The sequence below is a fragment of the Schistocerca americana genome, chromosome 3, assembly GCF_021461395.2.
Source record: "Schistocerca americana isolate TAMUIC-IGC-003095 chromosome 3, iqSchAmer2.1, whole genome shotgun sequence".
In the NCBI taxonomy this organism is placed as follows: domain Eukaryota; kingdom Metazoa; phylum Arthropoda; class Insecta; order Orthoptera; family Acrididae; genus Schistocerca; species Schistocerca americana.
In genome coordinates this window covers 134,307,375-134,328,593 of record NC_060121.1, presented here as the reverse complement: position 1 = coordinate 134,328,593, position 21,219 = coordinate 134,307,375, and positions in this window count along the sequence as shown.

The window sequence follows — 21,219 nt, the reverse complement described above, 5'->3', positions numbered from 1 at the left end:
CGATGGGTAGCTTCCCTTATTAACAGCAAACAATAAATCTTACAGAAAGAGTAATATTTTAAGATGTGCTTAATTTTAATTGACGATGGTGAATTCGGCCGTGAGCTAATTAAAGCTGGCCACTTACGTCAGAATCATACAGCAAGTAAGCGCGACCACTGCGGCTTTAGAGGATGTGAAAGTGGGGGGGGGGGGATATGTTCTACTGTTTGTCTTCCAATAGTGACAACTCGCGGGCATGCGTGACTCGTACCGATTAGCTGCTATTATCTAACTTTTGACACGGAAGTAACATGGATTCATGAATACGCATTGTACAGACGACATCGGCAAATGTACTGCATATTGTCACTAGCTGCTGTGCGTGCAGCGCGGCGTAGTGCTGTAAGTCACCAGTTCAAATTCGACAACCGAAAATAACTACTTCTTTATTCTTTCTCTCTTTCTTTCTTTCTTCGTTTGTGTCATCTAAAGACGATGCTCCAATTTCAGTGCTTCCTTCTTTGTTGTTCTTTCTTTTTCCTCCAGTTATTGTTTCATATTTTCACTATGTATCCTTTTGCTCTCCTCGGACCATTTTGACCCTGTCTTCTTCTCCCTCTTGCCTTGGAATCCTTCCATTTTTAACACTTTCCTCTTGAAAATCTTTCTTTCTGTTGCATCTTTTTCACTTATGTTGTTTCTTTACAAATATTTCCTAAGTTCTTGAATCCAAGCTATTGTTGACTACTTGTCCCAAAGATATTTAAAGATCTGTTTGGGTAACCTGTTGCTGTTCATTCTGTATATGTGTCCAAAAAATAGTAGTCGGCTCTTTGGTAGTGTTTCATTTATGTTTTCTATGTTGCGATAAACTTCTTCATTGCTTTTTAATTTTCATAGCTCTGTATTTTTTGGTAGTCCAAGTATTTTTCGAATGATTTTTCTTTCTAGGACTTCAAGTTTGTGTAATGTGTATTTCAGTACTAAACATTCACTTAAAGACATTCTGGTTTTACTACTGTAGTGTTGTAGTGCTGTGTCTTCAAATTTTTAGACAGACAACTTTGGATGTAGACATTTCTAGTTATTCCATAAGCTCTTTCCATTTTATGCACTCTTTCTTCTATAGCGAATTTTTGTAAGCCATTTTCTTGCATAATTTCTCCCAAACATTTAAATTTATTTACCCCCTTTATCTGGCCAATATGTGTTGCTAGGGATTCCGGAGCCTTTTTTATATTTGTCATAAATTTTGCTTTTTTCCACAGATATTCTTAAACCAGCTTTGTTGGCTATTTCTTCTAAGACATTGATTTGTGTTCTAGCGTTTGTTAGGTTATCAGAAAGAATGGCAAAATCATCCGCAAATGCTAAACAGCGAATTTCAATACCTTTGTTTTTAGTTCCCTGTCTGATTGGTGATAGCTTCTCTACTTTTTGTTTTTGTTTCCATTCTCTTACTATTTTCTCTAGTATGTAGTTAAAGAGGAGTGGAGACAAGCCATCAACTTGTCTTAGACCTGTTTTCATGATGAATGCCTTAGATATTTCACACTGAAACTTTACTTTTGATTCGGTGTCTGTGAGCGTTTCACGAATAAGGTTTGCTGATTTAGATTTGATGGCAAATTCTCTGATCACTTTCTCTAGTTTTTCCCTATCAACTAAGTCAAATGCCTACTTCTTTATTTTTTATCATTTCTGGAAGGTACCTGAAATGTCCTAAGTCTGTAGTGTGTGTATTGTCTTTTTTTTTTTTACTTTATTGTTATTTTAAAACCTGTACAACAGGCAGGCTGTCAGCAGCACACTACGCTGCTCTTCAGCCATAGAAGACACAAGCAGCAAAAACAGGGAGAAGACACATAAGTCACAGAGCGGTGGGCGATAAAACAGGAGACACATAGAGACAATCACGGAGCCGTTCACACTCGTCGATAATCCACACTGCTAGCTGATGAGACGACGCACAACCACTGAAGATGATGATGGCACTGGTGAACGATGGAGGGGACGATGAACACTAAACACTAAACACTAAACACACAAAACACTGATGGCGGCTGTGTATTGTCTGGAATAGTCGATCTTTATATAAATATCTGCACTGTTTTTGCGGGAGCTCAGTTCTGTTCTGACTGTAATGATTTTGCTAATAAATGTGCATTGAGTACTAAGTGTTGTACCCAACTGACAGCATTGTGTATGGATCTTGACTTCATTGTGGTTTCAACGTGACAATATACGAGGGGGGACCCAAAAGAAACCGGACTCCAAGGGCGCTGCCACTCGTAGACGTAGTGCAGGGTTCTCACGCTAGATGGTGTTAGTAGAGACCTTCATGAAACAGCTGTGCAGACGGCGTCAGTGTAGAGCTGAACGTGCAAGTGTGGTATTGTGTTTCTCTGACTGTTGGCGGGTTACCTCTGCGAAGTCGTTATGGCAACTTTAAAGGAACAAAGAGTATGTGTAAAATTTTGTTTACTGCTTAAAAAAACTGCAACAGAGACACACCAAATGCTTCAGGAAGCTTTCCAGGAGGGCGCTATGAGCTGCACACAGGTTTTCGAGTGGTTTTGGCGCTTTAAACGTGGTGAGATGTATGTTGAAGACCAAGCTAGTTCTGAACGCCCTTCGACATCGCGAAATGAGGAGAACATTGTAAAAGGTCCGCCAAAAGATCAACGAGGATCGTCGCCAAACGATCGACCAAATTTCAGCAGAGACAGGAATCAGTTGGAGCTCGTGCCAGTGGATTTTGAGTGAGGATTTGCACATGTGACGTGTTGCTGCTAAATTTGTTCCGAGCCTTCTCACACAGGATCAAAAAACCATCCACATGAATGTGTGTCAGGACTTGAAAACAGAGACTGCACGTGACCCAAACTTCTTGAACAAAGTCATTACAGGGGATGAGAGTTGGTGCTACGGGTATGACCCAGAAACCAAGCAAGCATCAAGCCAGTGGAGGACTCCCAACTCTCCCAGACCAAAAAAAGCAAGGCAATTGAGGTCAAATGTGAAGACGATGATCATTGTCTTTTTTGATGTTCGTGGAAATGTGCATCGGGAATTCGTACCCCCTGGCCAGACAGTTAGCCAGCACTTTTACTTGGATGTTTTAAGGCGTCTGCGAGAGGATGTGAGGAGGAAACGCCCGGAACTTTGGCGATCAGATGACTGGTTTCTGCATCACGACAACGCTCCAGCACACACGGCCTTACGAGTGACCCACTATTCGGCTTCTCAGAAGTGGTCTGTCGTTCCCCACGCTCCGTATTCGCCGGACCTAGCCCCGTGCGACTTTTTCCTATTTCCACGAATGAAAAAAAGGCTAAAAGGGGAGCTTTATGACGATGTGGAGGCAGTAAAAACAGCTTCGCAAAGGGCACTGGACAATATCAAACTTGAAGAGTTCCAAACATGCTTCCAACAGTGGGAAAAGAGACTTGACAAGTGCATCGCATGTAATGGAGAGTATGTTGAAGGTGACTGACGTAATTTTGTAAAAAGGTTCGTCAATAAATTTTTTATGACAACAATTCGGTTTCTTTTGGGTCCCCCCTCGTACACTGATCAGCGAGAGCATCATGACCACCGACCTACTTTCGATACAATGCCGTCCAAGCGATCGCAGAGACACCTGGCGACGAATGACTGCTACTCAGACACACGCACGGTGCATGTAGTATCAGCGTGCGTGCTCTCCCTGTGTAGAATGGGGCAGGTCTATCTGATTTGACGGGGGGCACATTGTGATGGTCTCGAGGCTCGGTACGAGCATTCCGGAAACTGCACGTCTTGTCGAGTGTTCGAGGAGTGCTGTGGTATGTGTCTTCAACACGTGATGTAACCAAGGTCAAACCACATCCAGACGTCGCGGTGTTGGTCAGCCACCCCTCATCACAGAAGTCGGACGTCGTCAGCCGGACAGACTCGTAAAACAGAACAGACGGCGAACTGTTGCGGAACTAACGTCAGAGTTTAATGCTGGGCAGAGTACAAGTGTGTCTGAACACACAGTACACCGAACACCCCTAACGATGGGCCTCCACAGCAGACGACCCACGCATGTGCAAATGGTAACACCACGGCCTCGGCAACTATGACTGAAATGGGCACGAGACCACCGGCCCTGGACGTTGGCACAGTGGCAGATCGTTGCTTGGTCTGATGAATCCCGATACCTGCTTCACCATGTCGATAGGAGGGTGCGAATCCGTCGTAGTCCAGGAAAATAGCTCCTTTACACCTGTACTGAGGGAGGGAGACAAGCTGGTGACGGTTCTATTATGCGCTGGGGAACATTCCCGTGGCTATCCATGGGTCCGGTGGAGCTCGTGCAAGGCACCATGACGGCCAGGGAGTATCGAACACTGGTTGCAGACCTCGTAGACCCCTTCATGGCAATCATGTTTTCCGACGGCAGTGGCATTTTTCAACAAGATAATGCGCCATGTCCCAACGCCAGGAGTGTGATGGAGTGGTTCGAGGAACACTGTGACGAGTTCCAATGGATGTACTGACCACCCAACTCTCCAGACCTGAACCCGATCGAACACATCTGCTCCCCCCACCCCCCCCCCCCCCACCCCCCCCCCCCCCCCTCCCGCCGGAATTTAGGACAGGTAGATGACTTGTGTGTGCAGATGTTTTGCCAACTCCATCCAGCGACGTACCAAAGCCTCATCGCTTCCAAGCCACGACACGCCGCCGCTGTTATTTACATCCATACTCCGCAAGCCACCTGCCGGTGTGTGGCGGAGCGTACTTTGAGTACCTCTGTCGGTTCTTCCTTCTGTTCCAGTCTTGTATTGTTCGTGGAAAGAAGGATTGTCGGTATGCCTCTGTGTGGGCTCTAATCTCTCTGATTTTATCCTCATGGTCTCTTCGTGAGATATACATAGGAGGGAGCAATATACTGCTTGACTCCTCGGTGAAGGTATGTTCTCGAAACTTCAACAAAAGCCCGTACCGAGCTACTGAGCTCCTGTCTTGCAGAGTCTTCCACTGGAGTCTATCTATCATCTCCGCAATGCATTCGCGATTACTAAATGATTCTGTAACGAAGCGCGCTGCTCTCCGTTGGATCTTCTCTATCTCTTCTATCAACCCTATCTGTTACGGATCCCACACCAGTGAGCAGTATTCAAGCAGTGGGCAAACAAGTGTACTGTAACCTACTTCCTTTGTTTTGGGACTGCATTTCCTTAGGATTCTTCCAATGAATCTCAGTCTGGCATCTGCTTTACCGACGATTAATTTTATATGGTCATTCCATTTAAAATCACTCCTAATGGCTACTCCCAGATAATTTATGGAATTAACTGCTTCCAGTTGCTGACCTGCTATATTGTAGTTAAATGATAAAGGATCTTTCTTTCTATGTATTCGCAGCACATTACACTTGTCTACATTGAGATTCAATTGCCATTCCATGCACCATGCGTCAATTCGTTGCAGATCCTCCTGCATTTCAGTACAATTTTCCTATGTTACAACCTCTCAATGTACTACAGCATCATCCGCAAAAAGCCTCAGTGGACGTCCGATGTTATCCACAAGGTCATTTATATATACTGTGAATAGCAACGGTCCTACGACACTCCCCTGCGGCACACCTGAAATTACTCTTACTTCGGAAGACTTCTCTCCATTGAGAATGACATGCTGCGTTCTGTTATCTAGGAACTCTTCAATCCAATCACACAGTTGGTCTGATAGTCCATATGCTCTTACTTTGTTCATTAGACGTCTGTGCAGAACTGTATCAAACGCCTTGCGGAAGTCAAGAAACACACGGCATCTACCAGGGAACCCGTCCCTATGGCCCTCTGAGTCTCGTGGACGAATAGCACGTGCTGGGTTTCACACGATCGTCTTTTTCGAAACCCATGCTGATTCCTACAGAGTAGATTTCTAGTCTCCAGAAAGGTCATTATACTCGAACATAATACGTGTTCCAAAATTCTACAACTGATCGATGTTAGAGATGTAGGTCTATAGTTCTGAACATCCGTTCGACGTCCCTTCTTGAAAACGGCGATCACCTGCGCCCTTTTGCAATCATTTGGATCGCTGCGCTCTTCTAGAGACCTACGGTAAACCGCTGCAAGAAGGGGGGCAAGTTCCTTCGCATACTTTGTGTAAAATCGAACTGGTATCCCATCAGATCCAGGGGCTTTTCCTCTTTTGAGCGATTTTAATTGTTTTTCTATCCCTCTCCCGTCTATTTCGATATCTACCATTTTGTCATCTGTGCGACAATCTAGAGAAGCAACTACAGTGCAGTCATACTCTGTGAAACAACTTTGGAAAAAGACATTTAGTATTTCGGCCTTTAGTCTGTCATCCTCTGTTGCAGTACCATTTTGGTCACAGAGTGTCTGGACATTTATTTTTGATCCACCTACCGCTTTGACCAAAATTTCTTAGGATTTTCTGCCAAGTCAGTACATAGAACATTACTTTCGAATTCGTTGAACACCTCTCGGATAGCCCTCCTCACATTACATTTCGCTTGATGTAATTTTTGTTTGTCTGCAAGGCTTTGGCTATGTTTATGTTTGCTGTGAAGTTCCCTTTGCTTCCGCAGCAGTTTTCTAACTCGATTATTGTACCACGGTGGCTCTTTTCCATCTCTTACGATCTTGCTTGGCACATACTCATCCAATGCATATTGTACGATGGTTTTTAACTTTGTCCACTGATCCTCAACACTGTCTGTACTAGAGATAAAACTTTTGTATTGAGCCGTCAAGTACTCTGAAATCTGAGTTTTGTCACTTTTGCTAAACAGAAAAATCTTCCTACCTTTTTTAATATTTCTATTTACGGCTATAATCACCGATGCTGTAACCGCTTTATGATCTCTGATTCGCTGTTCTGCGTTAACTGTTTCAAATAGTTTGGGTCTGTTTGTCACAAGAAGGTCTAATATGTTATCGCCATGTGGTTCTCTGTTTAACTGCTCAAGGTAGTTTTCAGATAATGCACTTAAAAAATTCCATCGGTTCCTTTGTCCCTGCCACCGGCTATAAACGTTTGAGTCTCCCAGTCTATATCTGGTAAATTAAAATCTCCACCCAAAACGATATCATGGTCGGGAAATCAACTCGAGATATTTTCCAAATTTTCCTTCAGGTGTTCTGCCACAACAGCTGCTGAGCCAGGGGGCCTATAGAAACATCCAGTTACCATGTTTGAGCCTGCTTTAACCGTGACCTTCACCCAAATTATTTCACATTTCGGATCTCCGTCAATTTTCTTCGATACTATTGCACCTTTTATCGCTATAAACACGCCTCCCCCTTCACTGTCCAGCCTGTCTCTGCGGTATACATTCCAATCTGAGTTTAGAATTTCAGTCCATGCCAATGTGGACATATTGGCTGTTAGGTAGGTGGTCATAATGTTTTGGCTGATCAGTGTATGTGACAAGGAACATGTAATTAATACAAGGCCATGAGTAAATGACATTCAAAACATTTAGTAAACATTTGTGAATGTGTCACTTATTGCATAATGCATTTAAATATAAGCACATTTACTGCTATTAATCAATTAATTATTCAATCACACAGCCAACACAACAACACTTCGTCAGGCAATTACAGCGTCACAGCAATGGGGTCCCTGAGGGTGGCAGCAATGCGAATCAGAGAACAGTCGCGAAGTGTTCCAAATGGTGCCAAACTTTAACGATCGGTAACTACTTGGAGGCTAGTGGCCAATTTTTCATGCCCTTACTGTAGCTAGTCTACTGGGGGTAGGTAACACACTAAATTATGTAGGTTACAAACAGACAATAACATTGCCACATATGTGGCCCGAGGTGCCGGACAAAAATGCCAGTATTGGCTCTTGGGCAAATAAACAATTGATGACCACTGTCTTTATGTATGCTTTTTACATCCCATGTTTGCTACTGTATTACCACCTTCTACATTTGGAACACTTTTTTTAACGCCTTGCATGCCCAGCGTGCCATTTGTTGTTCTCTTGGCTATAACGTTCACGGATGTTAATCTCCTCTCTGCCCTGGTTTCCAGGAGAGGTAGTCATGGAGTTTCTCTCTCCCATGGGGACAGGTGACGGACGTGTCATCTACGTTACTACAGGAAGTAAGTAGGCTTCCATCTAGATGACTTAAAGGCTTCTTTCTCTTCTTATTGTATGTTATTCCTTTCACGGCTATGGATGATTTCGTTTCATTTTAACACATTTTGTTAGTTTCACCTACGTAATCGGTGGCAGAGTCAGCCACGGCGCTGCACCACCACTGTTTTCTCTGGTTTACGTACCATAATGGGAGAACCTCTGGCAGTAGTTTTATTGTATTGGTCGAGAAGGACCTGTTGCTCTGGTAGTAAGGCCTGGGAATTGTGGTACGAGTGGTACAAAGGCACAACCGGTCCAAGGGATGGGTAGGTGTAAAGTAGAAAAAGATTTTCACTCTGCAGCAGAGTGTGCGCTGAAATGAAACTTCCTGGCAGATTAAAACTGTGTTCCGGACCGAGACTCGAACTCCGGACCTTTGCCTTTCGTGGGCAAGTGCTCTACCATCTGACCTACCCAAACACGACTCACGCCCCGTCCGTTTCTTCCAGGCGTGCTAGTTCTGCAAGGTTTACAGAAGAGCTTCAGTGAAGTTTGGAAGGTGGGAGATGAGGTACTGGCGGGAGTATAGCTGTTAGGAGGGGGCGTGAGTCGTGCTTGGTAGCGAAAGGCAAAGGTCCCGAGTTCGAGTCTCCGTCCGGCACACAGCTCTTATCTGCCAGGAAGTTTCAGGTCTTAAGTAATTTTAAATAAGGTTAGTCTGTACACGGTAATTTGATAAAATGTTGTCTTTTCTGTTACTGTAACACCTGACTGTTGTTGTTACGGTCTTCAGTCCAGAGACTGGTTTCATGCAGCTCTCCATGCTACTCTATCCTGTGCAAGCTTCTTCATCTACCAGTACCTACTGCAGCCTACATCCTTCTGAATCTGCTTAGTGTATTCATCTCTTGATCTTCCTCTCTACGATTTTCACCCTCCACGCTGCCCTCCAATACTAAATTGGCGATCCCTTGATGCCTTAAAATATGTCGTACCAACCGATCCATTCTTCTAGTCAAGTTGTGCCACTAATTTCTCTTCTCCCCAATTCTGTTCAATACCTCCTCATTAGTTACGTGGTCTATCCATGTAATCTTCAGTATTCTTCTGTAGCACCACATTTCGAAAGCTTCTATTCTCTTCTTGTCCAAACTATTTATCGTCCACGTTTCACATCCATACATGCCTACACTCCATACAAATACTTTCAGAAACGATTTCCTGACACTTAAATCAATACTCGATGTTAACAAATTTCTCTTCTTAAGAAACGCTTTCCTTGCCATTGCCAGTCTACATTTTATATCCTCTCTACTTCGACCATCATCAGTTATTTTGTTCCCCAAATAGCAAAACTCCTTTACTACTTTAAGTGTCTCATTTCCTAATCTAATTCCCTCAGCATCACCCGATTTAATTCGACTACATTCCATTATCCTCGTTTTGCTTTTGTTGATGTACATCTTGTATCCTCCTTTCAAGACACTGTCCATTCAGTTCAGCTGCTCTTCCAGGTTCTGTGCTGTCTCTGACAGAATTACAATGTCATCGGCGAACCTCAAAGTTTTTATTTCTTCTCCATAGATTTTAATTCCTACTCCTTATTTTTCTTTTGTTTCCTTTACTGCTAGCTCAGTATACAGCTTGAATAACATCGGGGATAGGCTACAACACTCTCTTCCCAACCATTGCTTCCCTTTCATGGCCCTCGACTTATAACTGTCATCTGGTTTCTGTACAAATTGTAAATAGCCTTTCGCTCCCTGTATTTTATCCTTGCCACCTTCAGTATTTGAAAGAGAGTATTCCAGTCAACATTGTCAAAAGCTTTCTCTAAGTCTACAAGTGCTAGAAACGTAGGTTTGCCTTTCCTTAATCTATTTTCTAAGCTAAGTCGTAGGGTCAGTATTGCCTCACGTGTTCCAACATTTCTACGGAATCCAAACTGATCTTCTCTGAGGTCGGCTTCTACCAGTTTTTCCATTCGTCTGTGAAGAATTCGTGTTGGTTATCTTGCAGCTGTGGCTGATTAAGCTGATAGCTCGGTAATTTTCACATGTGTCAACACCTGCTTTCTTTGGGATTGGAATTATTATATTCTTCTTGAAGTCTGAGGGTATTTCGCCTGTCTCATACATCTTGCTCACCAGATGGTAGAGTTTCGTCAGGTCTGGCTCTCCCAAGGCCGTCAGTAGTTCTAATGGAATGTTGTCTGCTCCCGGGGCCTTGTTTCGACTAAGGTCTTTCTGTGCTCTGTCAAACTCTTCACGCAGTATCATACCTCCCATTTCATCTTCATCTACATCCTCTTCCATTTCCATAATATTGTCCTCAAGAACATCGCCCTTGTATAGACCCTCTATATACTCCTTCCACCTTTCTGCTTTCCCTTCTTTGCTTAGAACTGGGTTTCCATCTGAGCTCTTGATCTTCATGCAAGTGGTTCTCTTTTCTCCAAAGGTCTCTTTAATTTTCGTTTAGGCAGTATCTATCTTACCCCTAGTGATATACGCCTCTGTATCCTTACATTTGTTCTCTAGCCATGCCTGCTTAGCCACTTTGCACTTCCTGTCGATCTCATTTTTGAGACGTTTGTATTCCTTTTTGCCTGCTTCATTTACTGCATTTTTGTATTTTCGCGTTTCATCAATTCAGTATCTCCTCTGTTACCCAAGGATTTCTATTGGACCTCGTCTTTTTACCTACTTGATGCTCTGCTGCATCACTATTTCATCTCTCAAAGCTACCCATTCTCCTTCTACTGTATTTCCTCCCCCCCCCCCCTCCCCCTTCTTGTCAATCGTTCCCTAATGCTCTCCCTTAAACTCTCTACAACCTCTGGTTCTGTCAGCTTATCCAGGTCCCATCTGCTTACATTCCCACCTTTTTGCTGTTTCTTCAGTTTTAATCTACAGTGCATGACCAATAGATTGTGGCCAGAGTCCATATCGGCCCCTGGAAATGTCTTACAATTTAAAATCTGGCTTACCATTATATAATCTATCTAAACGCTTTCAGTATCTCCAGGATTCTTCCATGTATACAACCTTCTTTCATGATTCTTGAACCAAGTGTTAGCTATGATTAAGTTACGCTCTGTGGAAAATTCTACCAGGCGACTTCCTCTTTCATTCCTTACCCCGACTCCCTATTCACCTACTACGTTCCCTTCTCTTCCTTTTCCTACTATCGAATTCCAGTCACCCATGAGTGTTAAATTTTCGTCTCCCTTCACTATCTGAATAATTTCTTTTATCTCATCATACATTTCACGGTTGTGTTGGTAACATAACACTAATCTGTAAGCAGCCATTCCGATTCATGGTTGTGGAAATATTTTTTTCAGTGGTAATTTAGCTAGGCTGATTAGTTGAGCAGTGAGCTGCTGTGGCATGTGATTGGGGATTGCGTAAGGAACGAAAATTAAGTCTCCAAAGGTTTTCCTGTGTTAGAAAAATCTAGATATTTCAACAATGGTGTATTATGTTGGCACAGTCATTGGGGATTTTAATATGCACATTATAACATAGATGCAATTGGACTTAGGCGGACTATCATCTGGTTGTTGGTATTACTCTCATCCTTAATACCAGAAAGACTATGATATCTTGACGAAAGTCCATACTGATTAATAACGATGTAAGAGAAGACCACAAGAATAACAGCATTCCGTTTTTGTTACTGTCTCCTCAACTAAAAAGCTCACATTTTATGGATGTTACAGTCTTTTATTTTTCTGGGTTACGAATTACCAAGCCACGTCGAAAACATGCAATGAATAAGAAGTATATGATTGAAGACTGATAATTACAACTGTGAAATTGAGAGAAGGGAGTTAAAAGTTTTTCACATGCCCCCTGTAATGCTCAGTATGTATAGAGGCATTATATGTACAGACATCGTCAGAAGTGACTGATTGTAAATCAGAAGGAGAAGTTACAATTAAAGTGTAATACGCCTACATTAGGGCGCTTGAAATCAAAATGGAAAAAAATAACTGACATGACAAACAGAATAATTAATATTGTTAGAGAATACGTCCTTGAAATTAATAGAGCGAGACAAAGGTGATTGATGTATCTTGAAATGATATGTTCTTGAGTGTAAATCATATATCTGTAAAACCTCATACCACGTGACACTTGCTAAGCGTATTCCCAAGGCAGGTTTGTTACATGATTGTAAATGGTTCATAAAGCTCACGTTATGGCTAATGTAATACTAATCACAATTATTATAGTCAATCTTGTATACCCCAAAGCAATCAAACTTGTCATATCGGCATCTCAAACTAAGTTTCACCTGAAATTTTAGTACGATGTTAACTGGGAACCACATCTAATACTAGATTTCCCAATAGTTTCTCCGTTTGCTGCGACATATTTCCTTGAATTTCCGCTACAACGATTTTCGTTTTATCCCTGTTACCTCTATATTCTGAGTGAGTATGATTTTGCCTGCTATTTTTTTATTTCTTTAGCCTATTGTGCAGGAACATAATCTCATTTGTTTTAAAGTACTGAATTTTCTACTGTTGACTAAGGGTAAATTGAAGAGACGATGTATCAGTGGTACGTAAAATGCTCTTTTGTATCGTGGTGGATGACAGGAATTGTCAGTTGTAATAAAATCTGTAATGTAGATTCCTCGGAAATCGAAAGTACATATTTTTTCTGTTGACTTTCGTAATGGTATTATTTAGGTAGGTAATGAAGTTTCCTTTTATCTCCTCTGTATTAACAGAAAAGTTTTCTGGTGTAACTCATCACTTAGAAAGAATGTACCGAATGCATAAAAGCGAGCAGTTAGAACAATATGTGCTGTTGACCCACGGACGTCATGTAGCTACCTCTTCAAGGAGCCAGGCATTTTAACTGCACTCTCATACTACGTATATTCGCTAATGAAATTCGTCGAAAATAATCCATTACAGTTTGAGAAGACCAGTGAAGTCCATACCTACAACACAAGAGGGAAGAATGACCTTTTTTGCCCAATGTTAAAGCTGTCAATGGCTCAAAAGCATTTCAGTATACAGGAACATTTTTTATCACTTGTCTAATGACATAAAATGTCTGAAAGGTAGCGAAGTAAAGTTTAAAAACCAATTTAAGAACATTTCTGATGCACATTTCTGATGCACAACTCTTCTATTCCAGTGACGACTTTCTGCTTAACAACTCGTAGCCAGAAAAAAATAAGTGAAGTTGCTTGAGTAGGACTACATATAATAACATATTCGTTAGTGGAAACACTAATCATTTGTACATTTCCTGCAGACTGACTCGTTCTACATCATTTCGATAAAGGAATCGTTCAAATGATCCGTGTACATGTTACTGTCATTTTTTCCGTGCATGCTGCCTATTGCTTGAGTAGATGCGTTAAGTTGATTACAACAACTTTTGACATAAAGCGGATATAATAAAATACTTGTATCTTAGCTGTGGAAATTTGGCAAAAAACTTACTTTCTACATCACTTGCAAAAATATCTGCTTAGGTAATAGACTGTTACCCATCCATCCCCGACCATCTTTCATATAACGTAATTTATTATTGTAGGCTAAAAGAAACTAAAATTTCAATTAGTTTTGTACGTTCTACAGTAATAACCGTATCATGAATTAACACCTTATTTTTGATGATTTTAAGAGTTTCTTTTATTCGGATTTTACTGTAGGCATTTGTTGTGAGCAGCAGTGCAGTTCACATAGTGACACTCCCGGTACTGAGGACTGGTTTGTACTATATTATTATATTTGTTCGACGATGACAAGCTAATTTTGTTTGTATCTTTTGACGGTGCCACTTTGACTACATCGTATTAGAATAATATAAATTTTCGGCTGCTTAAATCACCACATATTTAAGCTCATATTTTCTATATACATGAAATTATTACTACATTGCCATTATTTCATAATTTATTGTTTACAGAAAGTATACTGTTCAGCAGGTGTATTTGGTTTCTCTTTCCCTGCCAGATCTGAGGGTAGTCATCATGGACCGAAATGGTTAATCTGACGACAATTTATTTGCGATTATAGATGAGAATTAAAGGAGCAAAATATGTACTTATCTGTATTTTCATCAATGAAAAATTAAAAGAAACAACTCTATTATTCAGTACGAGCCTGATGTCTAACAAGTTCGTATGGCCTTTTAAGCAGAGCTAACATTCTAGACTTGTGACAAATTAAAGAGAGGTTACTATGCATCTTGCTCCAAGATTCATACCCTATAACGTGGCGTTAACAGCGTGCAGGAAGCTCGGCGCGTCTTTCCCGATGTTCCGGGGACCTGTACGCGATCGGGTTACTAACGTGCGGAATGAAATTTGCCGTCTTCGAAGGCAGCTTCGAGGTACTTCGGAACTGAAGACCTGTCGGTAATGAAATTACCAAACTTGTAAGCGAACCCGGTAATGAAAGGAAGAAGTTATTGCAGGCGAGGGGTTTCGATCGATACTAAGGCTATGCGAGCGGTAATTTCGTTACCAGACAGAGCTTCAAAACTGCATCCACTACCGCTGCACGTCCCTTTTCCACTTAGACATGCAGTTCTCAATACAGTTTTAGAATTTACATGCAGTTACGTCGGAACGTGTTGCACTTTACTCGGTACAACGTTAACAGATCTTTTTCTGTGTAATGGTGAATGGATACGCAAACTCCGTGTGAAGTCGCAAACCATTTTGTGTTAGACTGCGCACAATATCGTTCCGGAGTGTCTCTATCTTCAAGTGATTTTATTTCTGCTGCATCACGTGTAATGTTTACGCAGAGTACCACCTCATGTAAATTGCTGTGACATAGAACTGTGTTTCATTCTTACCAATCATGGCCATGCTGTTACATACGGTGTTAATTACGTTGCCACACTGACACGAAATCGTGTAAAAGGCCACATGCTAATGTCACAGAAACTTCAAGACGGATCTACAGGTTCCTAAAAGTTGTACTCAGCCCATACGTATCATAAAAACGTTTGTATGTATGTGTGTATATACGTGTATCTATGTTCGCAACTTCTCCTAAATCGCAGGGCCGATTTCTACCAAACTTGGAACACATATTCCTCACTGTCAGGTAACAATCGCTGTGGGGTAAGAACCACCTAGCTATCACAGTTCATCAGATATGACATTGTAAGGAATGAGACCTGCCACACCATGCATGACGTTTAAATATGTTACTTCTGTGGTATTAATTCTATTCTCAATAATATTCGCAGATAGTGTCCACATAAGCCGCTAAATTCGCCAACAAAAAAAAAAAATGTTTCAAATGGCTCTAGCACTATGAGACTTAAATCCTAAGGTCATCAGTCCTTTAGAACTTAGAACTACTTAAACCTAACTAACCGAAGGACATCACACATATCCATGCCCGAGGCTGGATTCGAACTTGCGACTGCAGCACTCATGCGGTTCCGGACTGCAGCGCCTAGAACCGCACGGCCACCACGGCCGGCTGCGCCTACAAAATTATGCCATTGTATCACGCGTAGTTCAGGAGATATGACGTAATAAACACTGAAATGCGTGAAAAAAATTTCGCATTTTGCATGAAGTTTTAATACATTAAGTCTTTACTACTAAGATACTTGCACAGTTGATTCAACTTAAGAAAATCCCTGACACTTGGCATCACTTTTGACAGTTGTCAACAGCGAAGTGCAAACGACCGTAGTGGAAAGTAATAGCCATCTATAGAGCTATGAAGGGGATTTGCCATAAGGACAGGGGCGTTGTAAACACGTGAAGCAATTGCACTTATACACTACTGGCCATTGAAATTGCTACACCAAGAAGAAATACAGATCATAAACGGGTATTCATTGGACAAATATGTCATACTAAAACTGACATTTGATTACATTTTCACGCAATTTGGGTGCATTGATTCTGAGAAATCAGTACCCAGAACAACCATCTCTGGCCGTAATAACGGCCTTGATACGCCTGAGCATTGAGTCAAACAGAGCTTGGATGGCGTGTACAGGTACAGCTGCCCATGCAGCTACAGCACGATACCACAGTTCATCAAGAGTAGTGACTGGCGTATTGTGACGAGCCAGTTGCTCGGCCACCATTGACCAGAAGTTTTCAGTTCGTGAGAGATCTGGAGAATGTGCTGTCCAGAGCGGCAGTCGAACATTTTCTGTATCCAGAAAGGCCCGTACAGGACGTGCAACACGCGGTCGTGCATTATCCTGCTGAAATGTAGGGTTTCGCGTTGATCGAATAAAGGGTAGAGCCACGGGTCGTAACACGTCCACTGTTCAAAGTGCCGTCAATGCGAACAAGAGGTGACCGAGACGTGTAACCAATGGCACCCCATACCATCACGCCGGGTGATATGCCAGTATAGCGATGACGAATACACGCTTCCAATGTGGGTTCACCGCGATGTCGCCAAACACGGATGCGACCATCATGATACTGTAAACAGAACCTGAATTCGTCTGAATAAATGATATTTTGCCATTCGTGCACCCAAGTTCGTCGTTGAGTACACCATCGCAGGCGCTCCTGTCCGTGATGCAGCGTCATGTCTAACCGCAGCCATGGTCTCCGAGCTGATAGTCCATGCTGCTGCAAACGTCGTCGAACTGTTCGTGCAGATGGTTGTTGTCGTCAAACGTCTCCATCTGTTGACTCAGGGATCGAGACGTGGCTACACGATCCGTTACAGCCATGCGGATAAGATGCCTGTCATCTCGACTGCTAGTGATACGAGGCCGTTGGGATCCAACACGTCGTTCCGTATTACCCTCCCGAACCCACCGATTCCATATTCTGCTAACAGTCATTGAATTCGACCAACGCCAGCAACAATGTCGCGATACGATAAACCGCAATCGCGACAGGCTACAATCCGACCTTTATCAAAGTCGGAAACGTGATGGTACACATTTCTCCTCCTTACACGAGGCATCACAACAACGTTTCACCAGGGAACGCCGGTGAACTGTTGATCGTTGCATGGGGGCTTAATTAAATAAAATGCAAATATTTTTAATTTTAGTAGCTGACTGTCCGGTTACGCAGTCTCGTAATCGGTTGGCCCTGACCAGTATTAGTACGCAATCTGACTGCATAGAATAACAACAAAGAATGAAACGAAATTTCCGTTAACACAATTAATTAATTAAGTCCCCAGCAACTATAGAAGCCACGAAACAACAAAGCACAAGTGTAACTGTTCTGTGTGTGGAAGTGTGATTCAACGTACACATCTGGCACGGTTCTTCCTCAAAAAGACAAGATATTTTAAATACCATTTACACTGAATTAATTAAATAACACTGAAATACTATACTTGCACACAGAAACCAGAATTACGCTCTAATACATGAACACAAGCCAGATGCTTTATTGACTGAACCTGTGACCAAGAGGCATTATTGTTTAAGACATTTGAAATAAAAATAATAAAAATTATTACCTTCATATATATTGACGAAACATACACTCTGATCATTACAACATCCGCAATCGAATAGCATCGGCTGTCTAGCCCATCAGAACAACTGCATACAACATGCTCACAACTAGTCACGGCTACATCAGAACTCCTACTGCCCACTTCTCAAACAACACACTCCACGACGACTTCTCGACAAGAACTGCCAGTGGAGGCGGCTGAATAATACTCTTTGGCGCAATCTCTGGCGCTGTGACTCAGTTTAGCCACCTTTCATATGCCCCTCCTCCACGGGCTAGAATTTGATGGTATTTTTGCCAGCATTGGTGGTGAAAATAGCACCAAATTCGTCCACAAAAATACAGACAAAAAAAAAAAAGATAATATTAATAAGTAAATGTCACGTAACTAAATAAATTTTGGCTTTGCACTGACCCTTCAATAACCTAATATATAAAATACACTAAGGAATACAAATGCTTGCATACATATGATTTTACATAATAGTTTACACAAGTATCATATGGTTACACAATTCAATCCATAGCGTCAGCAATGACGAATATGTGCAGGTAATAGTCTCATAACATTTCATAAACAGTAAACACACAAGAAATCAGTTTATACAAATATTCACATAAAATTCTTTCAATAGTTCAATAAACAAGTAGAACTCCTCAGAGTAGTTGACAGTTCCAACAGTAGCACCCAGCAATTATCAACAGGTGCATATAGCAGTCTCATAACAATTCATCAGCAGTATTTAAACAGCTCCAACAGTGGCACCCAGCAATGCCGAGCAGGCGCAGACACCAACAAGTGACATCATTTCAGTAGAAGCAGTTCCATTAGTGGCACCCAGTAACGTTGAACAGGTGCAGACACCAACAAGCGACGTCATTTCAGTAGAAGCAGTTCCAACAGTGGCACCCAGCAATGTTGAACAGGTGCAGACACCAACAAGAAACATCATTTCAATAGAAGCAGTTCCATCAGTGGCACCAAGCAATGTTAAGCAGGTGCAGACACCAACAAGTGACATTATGTCAGTAGAAGCAGTTCCAACAGTTGCACCCAGCAATGTTGAACAGGTGCAGACACCAACAAGTGACATCATTTCAATAGAAGCAGTCCATCAGTGGCACCCAGCAATGTTGAACAGGTGCAGACACCAACAAGAAACATCATTTCAATAGAAGCAGTTCCATCAGTGGCACCAAGCAATGTTAAGCAGGTGCAGACACCAACAAGTGACATTATGTCAGTAGAAACAGTTCCAGCAGTGGCACCCAGTAATGTTGAACAGGTGCAGACACCAACAAGTGACATAACTTCAGTAGAAGCAGTTTCACCAGTGGCACCCAGTAATGTTGAACAGGTGCAGACACCAACAAGTGACATCATTTCAGTAGAAGCAGTCCATCAGTGGCACCCAGCATTGTTGAACAAGTGCAGGTAACAGCCATAATATTCACTATCACTAATTAGACAGTTCATCAGAGTTCATTAGCACAAATTAAACATCTCCTAGTGGCACCCATCATGTTGAACAAGTGCACGTAACAGTCCATAATATTCACTATTACTAATCAGACAGTTCATCAGAGTTCATTAGCACAAATTAAACATCTCCTAGTGGCACCCATCAATGTTGATACATGTAAGCACGAACAACAGTTTAAATGCACTCACAATTGCTTTTACAAAATTATTATCAATGCTCTAACACTAAAATTATAATAAACACACAATTGATATCAGATAATTGTCATATTAAGTATTACAATACACAAATAACAGTAAACCTATAATATTTATGGGTGTCAGTGCAAGCCACAACAAACACGTAAAAGAATATTTAGGAGATAGGTCGGTGCCAATTATTTGGGATTAGGAAAGGAAAACACACAAAACACACTCACTCATCTTTCATCCACATTAAGTACTACTGTATAATTGAATAGTGTTAACTGTGTAAATGCAATTCTGTCCAGAATTTGATGTTCAACATGTGTATCAAGTAGTACTGGCAGCAGTGTATTACAGTCAATAATAGTTAGTCAATGTCATAGTCATCATGTCAAGACCAATGTTTGCCAAGCCAAATCAAAATGTACGGTTGCTGAACAACTGTCAGTGTGCCAAGATATGCAATTACTTCCTCTCTCCAAAAAAAAGTATATACTGCTTAGTGACTTAACAAAGTGTGTGTGTAGACTATCTTCCTTCCACTTGAGTGTTCTAGTCTGCTATCTTCATCCTCCTTGTTCCATATAGACCAACAAACAAAAAAAACAAAAAAAATGCTCCTCACTTACTTCACCTCTTATCCACCAAAACTCCAATAATCATTGTCATCACATAATCTTAATACTTCAATAATACCTCTTACGTCGATACATATAAACCTTATCGTCAATATCATTTACCTTACCTCCTGTCCACCAAAACTCCAATAATCATCAACTTCACACAATCTCAAAACCTGAATAATACCTCTTCAATACGTCGATACATATGAACCTTAACACCAATATCATTTCACTTCCATAACAACTCTTTCCTCTAGTCAGTCTCCTCGAACAAGTACAGATAAAATCCTAGTGCAAACCTCAATTCATCATCCCATACAATCCGAAGACACAATGTCCACACACAACCTCTGTGTAGTCCACCTGAGCCAAATCTTCTACTCATTATGAATTATAAAATGCATTTTGGTTACCTTTTCCATCATAAAATAAAAGAAATGCATACATGACCTCTAACAGCCTTCAGTTTGAATAACTTTCTGTAAGTAGGTGCGAGTACGTAGTATGAAAGATCACATAAGACTTTGAGTGAATAAATCATAATATTTCACAGTGTGTACACCACTTCAAGAATCATGGCACAACAGAAGCAAACATGTGGAGTATTTCTTGTGTCAAGTGTCACTTGCTATTTCACATGGTTCAAATGGCTCTGAGCACTATGCGACTTAACTTCTGAGGTCATCAGTCGCCTAGAACTTAGAACTAACTAAACCTAGCTAACCTAAGGACATCACACACATCCATGCCCGAGGCAGGATTCGAACCTGCGACCGTAGCAGTCGCTCGGCTCCAGACTGTAGTGCCTAGAACCGCACGGCCACTCCGGCCGGCTACTTGCTAATTCAATTGCTCACGAAGAATGCAGTGTAATAACTGTCAATGGTCTAAAGCTAGTGTTGGTGTGTCATGTCGTTAGCTTCCTTCCTATTAGCACAAATTTATACAGCTTCCATAAAACCTCCAGCTCATGTAACTTCAATGAAGTTTCTTGTACCAACATCGTTCATAGAATTATAGTAGTTCATTTTCTTATCTTAAAAATATAAGGCACTGAGCGTAAGCAAAACATGCAATAGCAAGTAAATATGCCAGTAGAGAACAGAATGTCAACAAATGGATACAGCACAATCCCTACTACGAGGCTCTGCCAAGCAAACAACGTATAATTAATACCATAGTGTAACCTGAACTCTATGTTCGTACACATTATATCAGCATTTCTATATACCAAATTAAAGAGTATTTATGACAACAAAACAGAAATGTGTAAATATGCAATCCATACGCAAAGCAGCAATTATGTATCTTACATAATAAACAGGTCATTAGCATCATATCAGCATAAGCAAATAAATGTTCATATGTAATCTTAATAAGTAAACATGAAGGCGC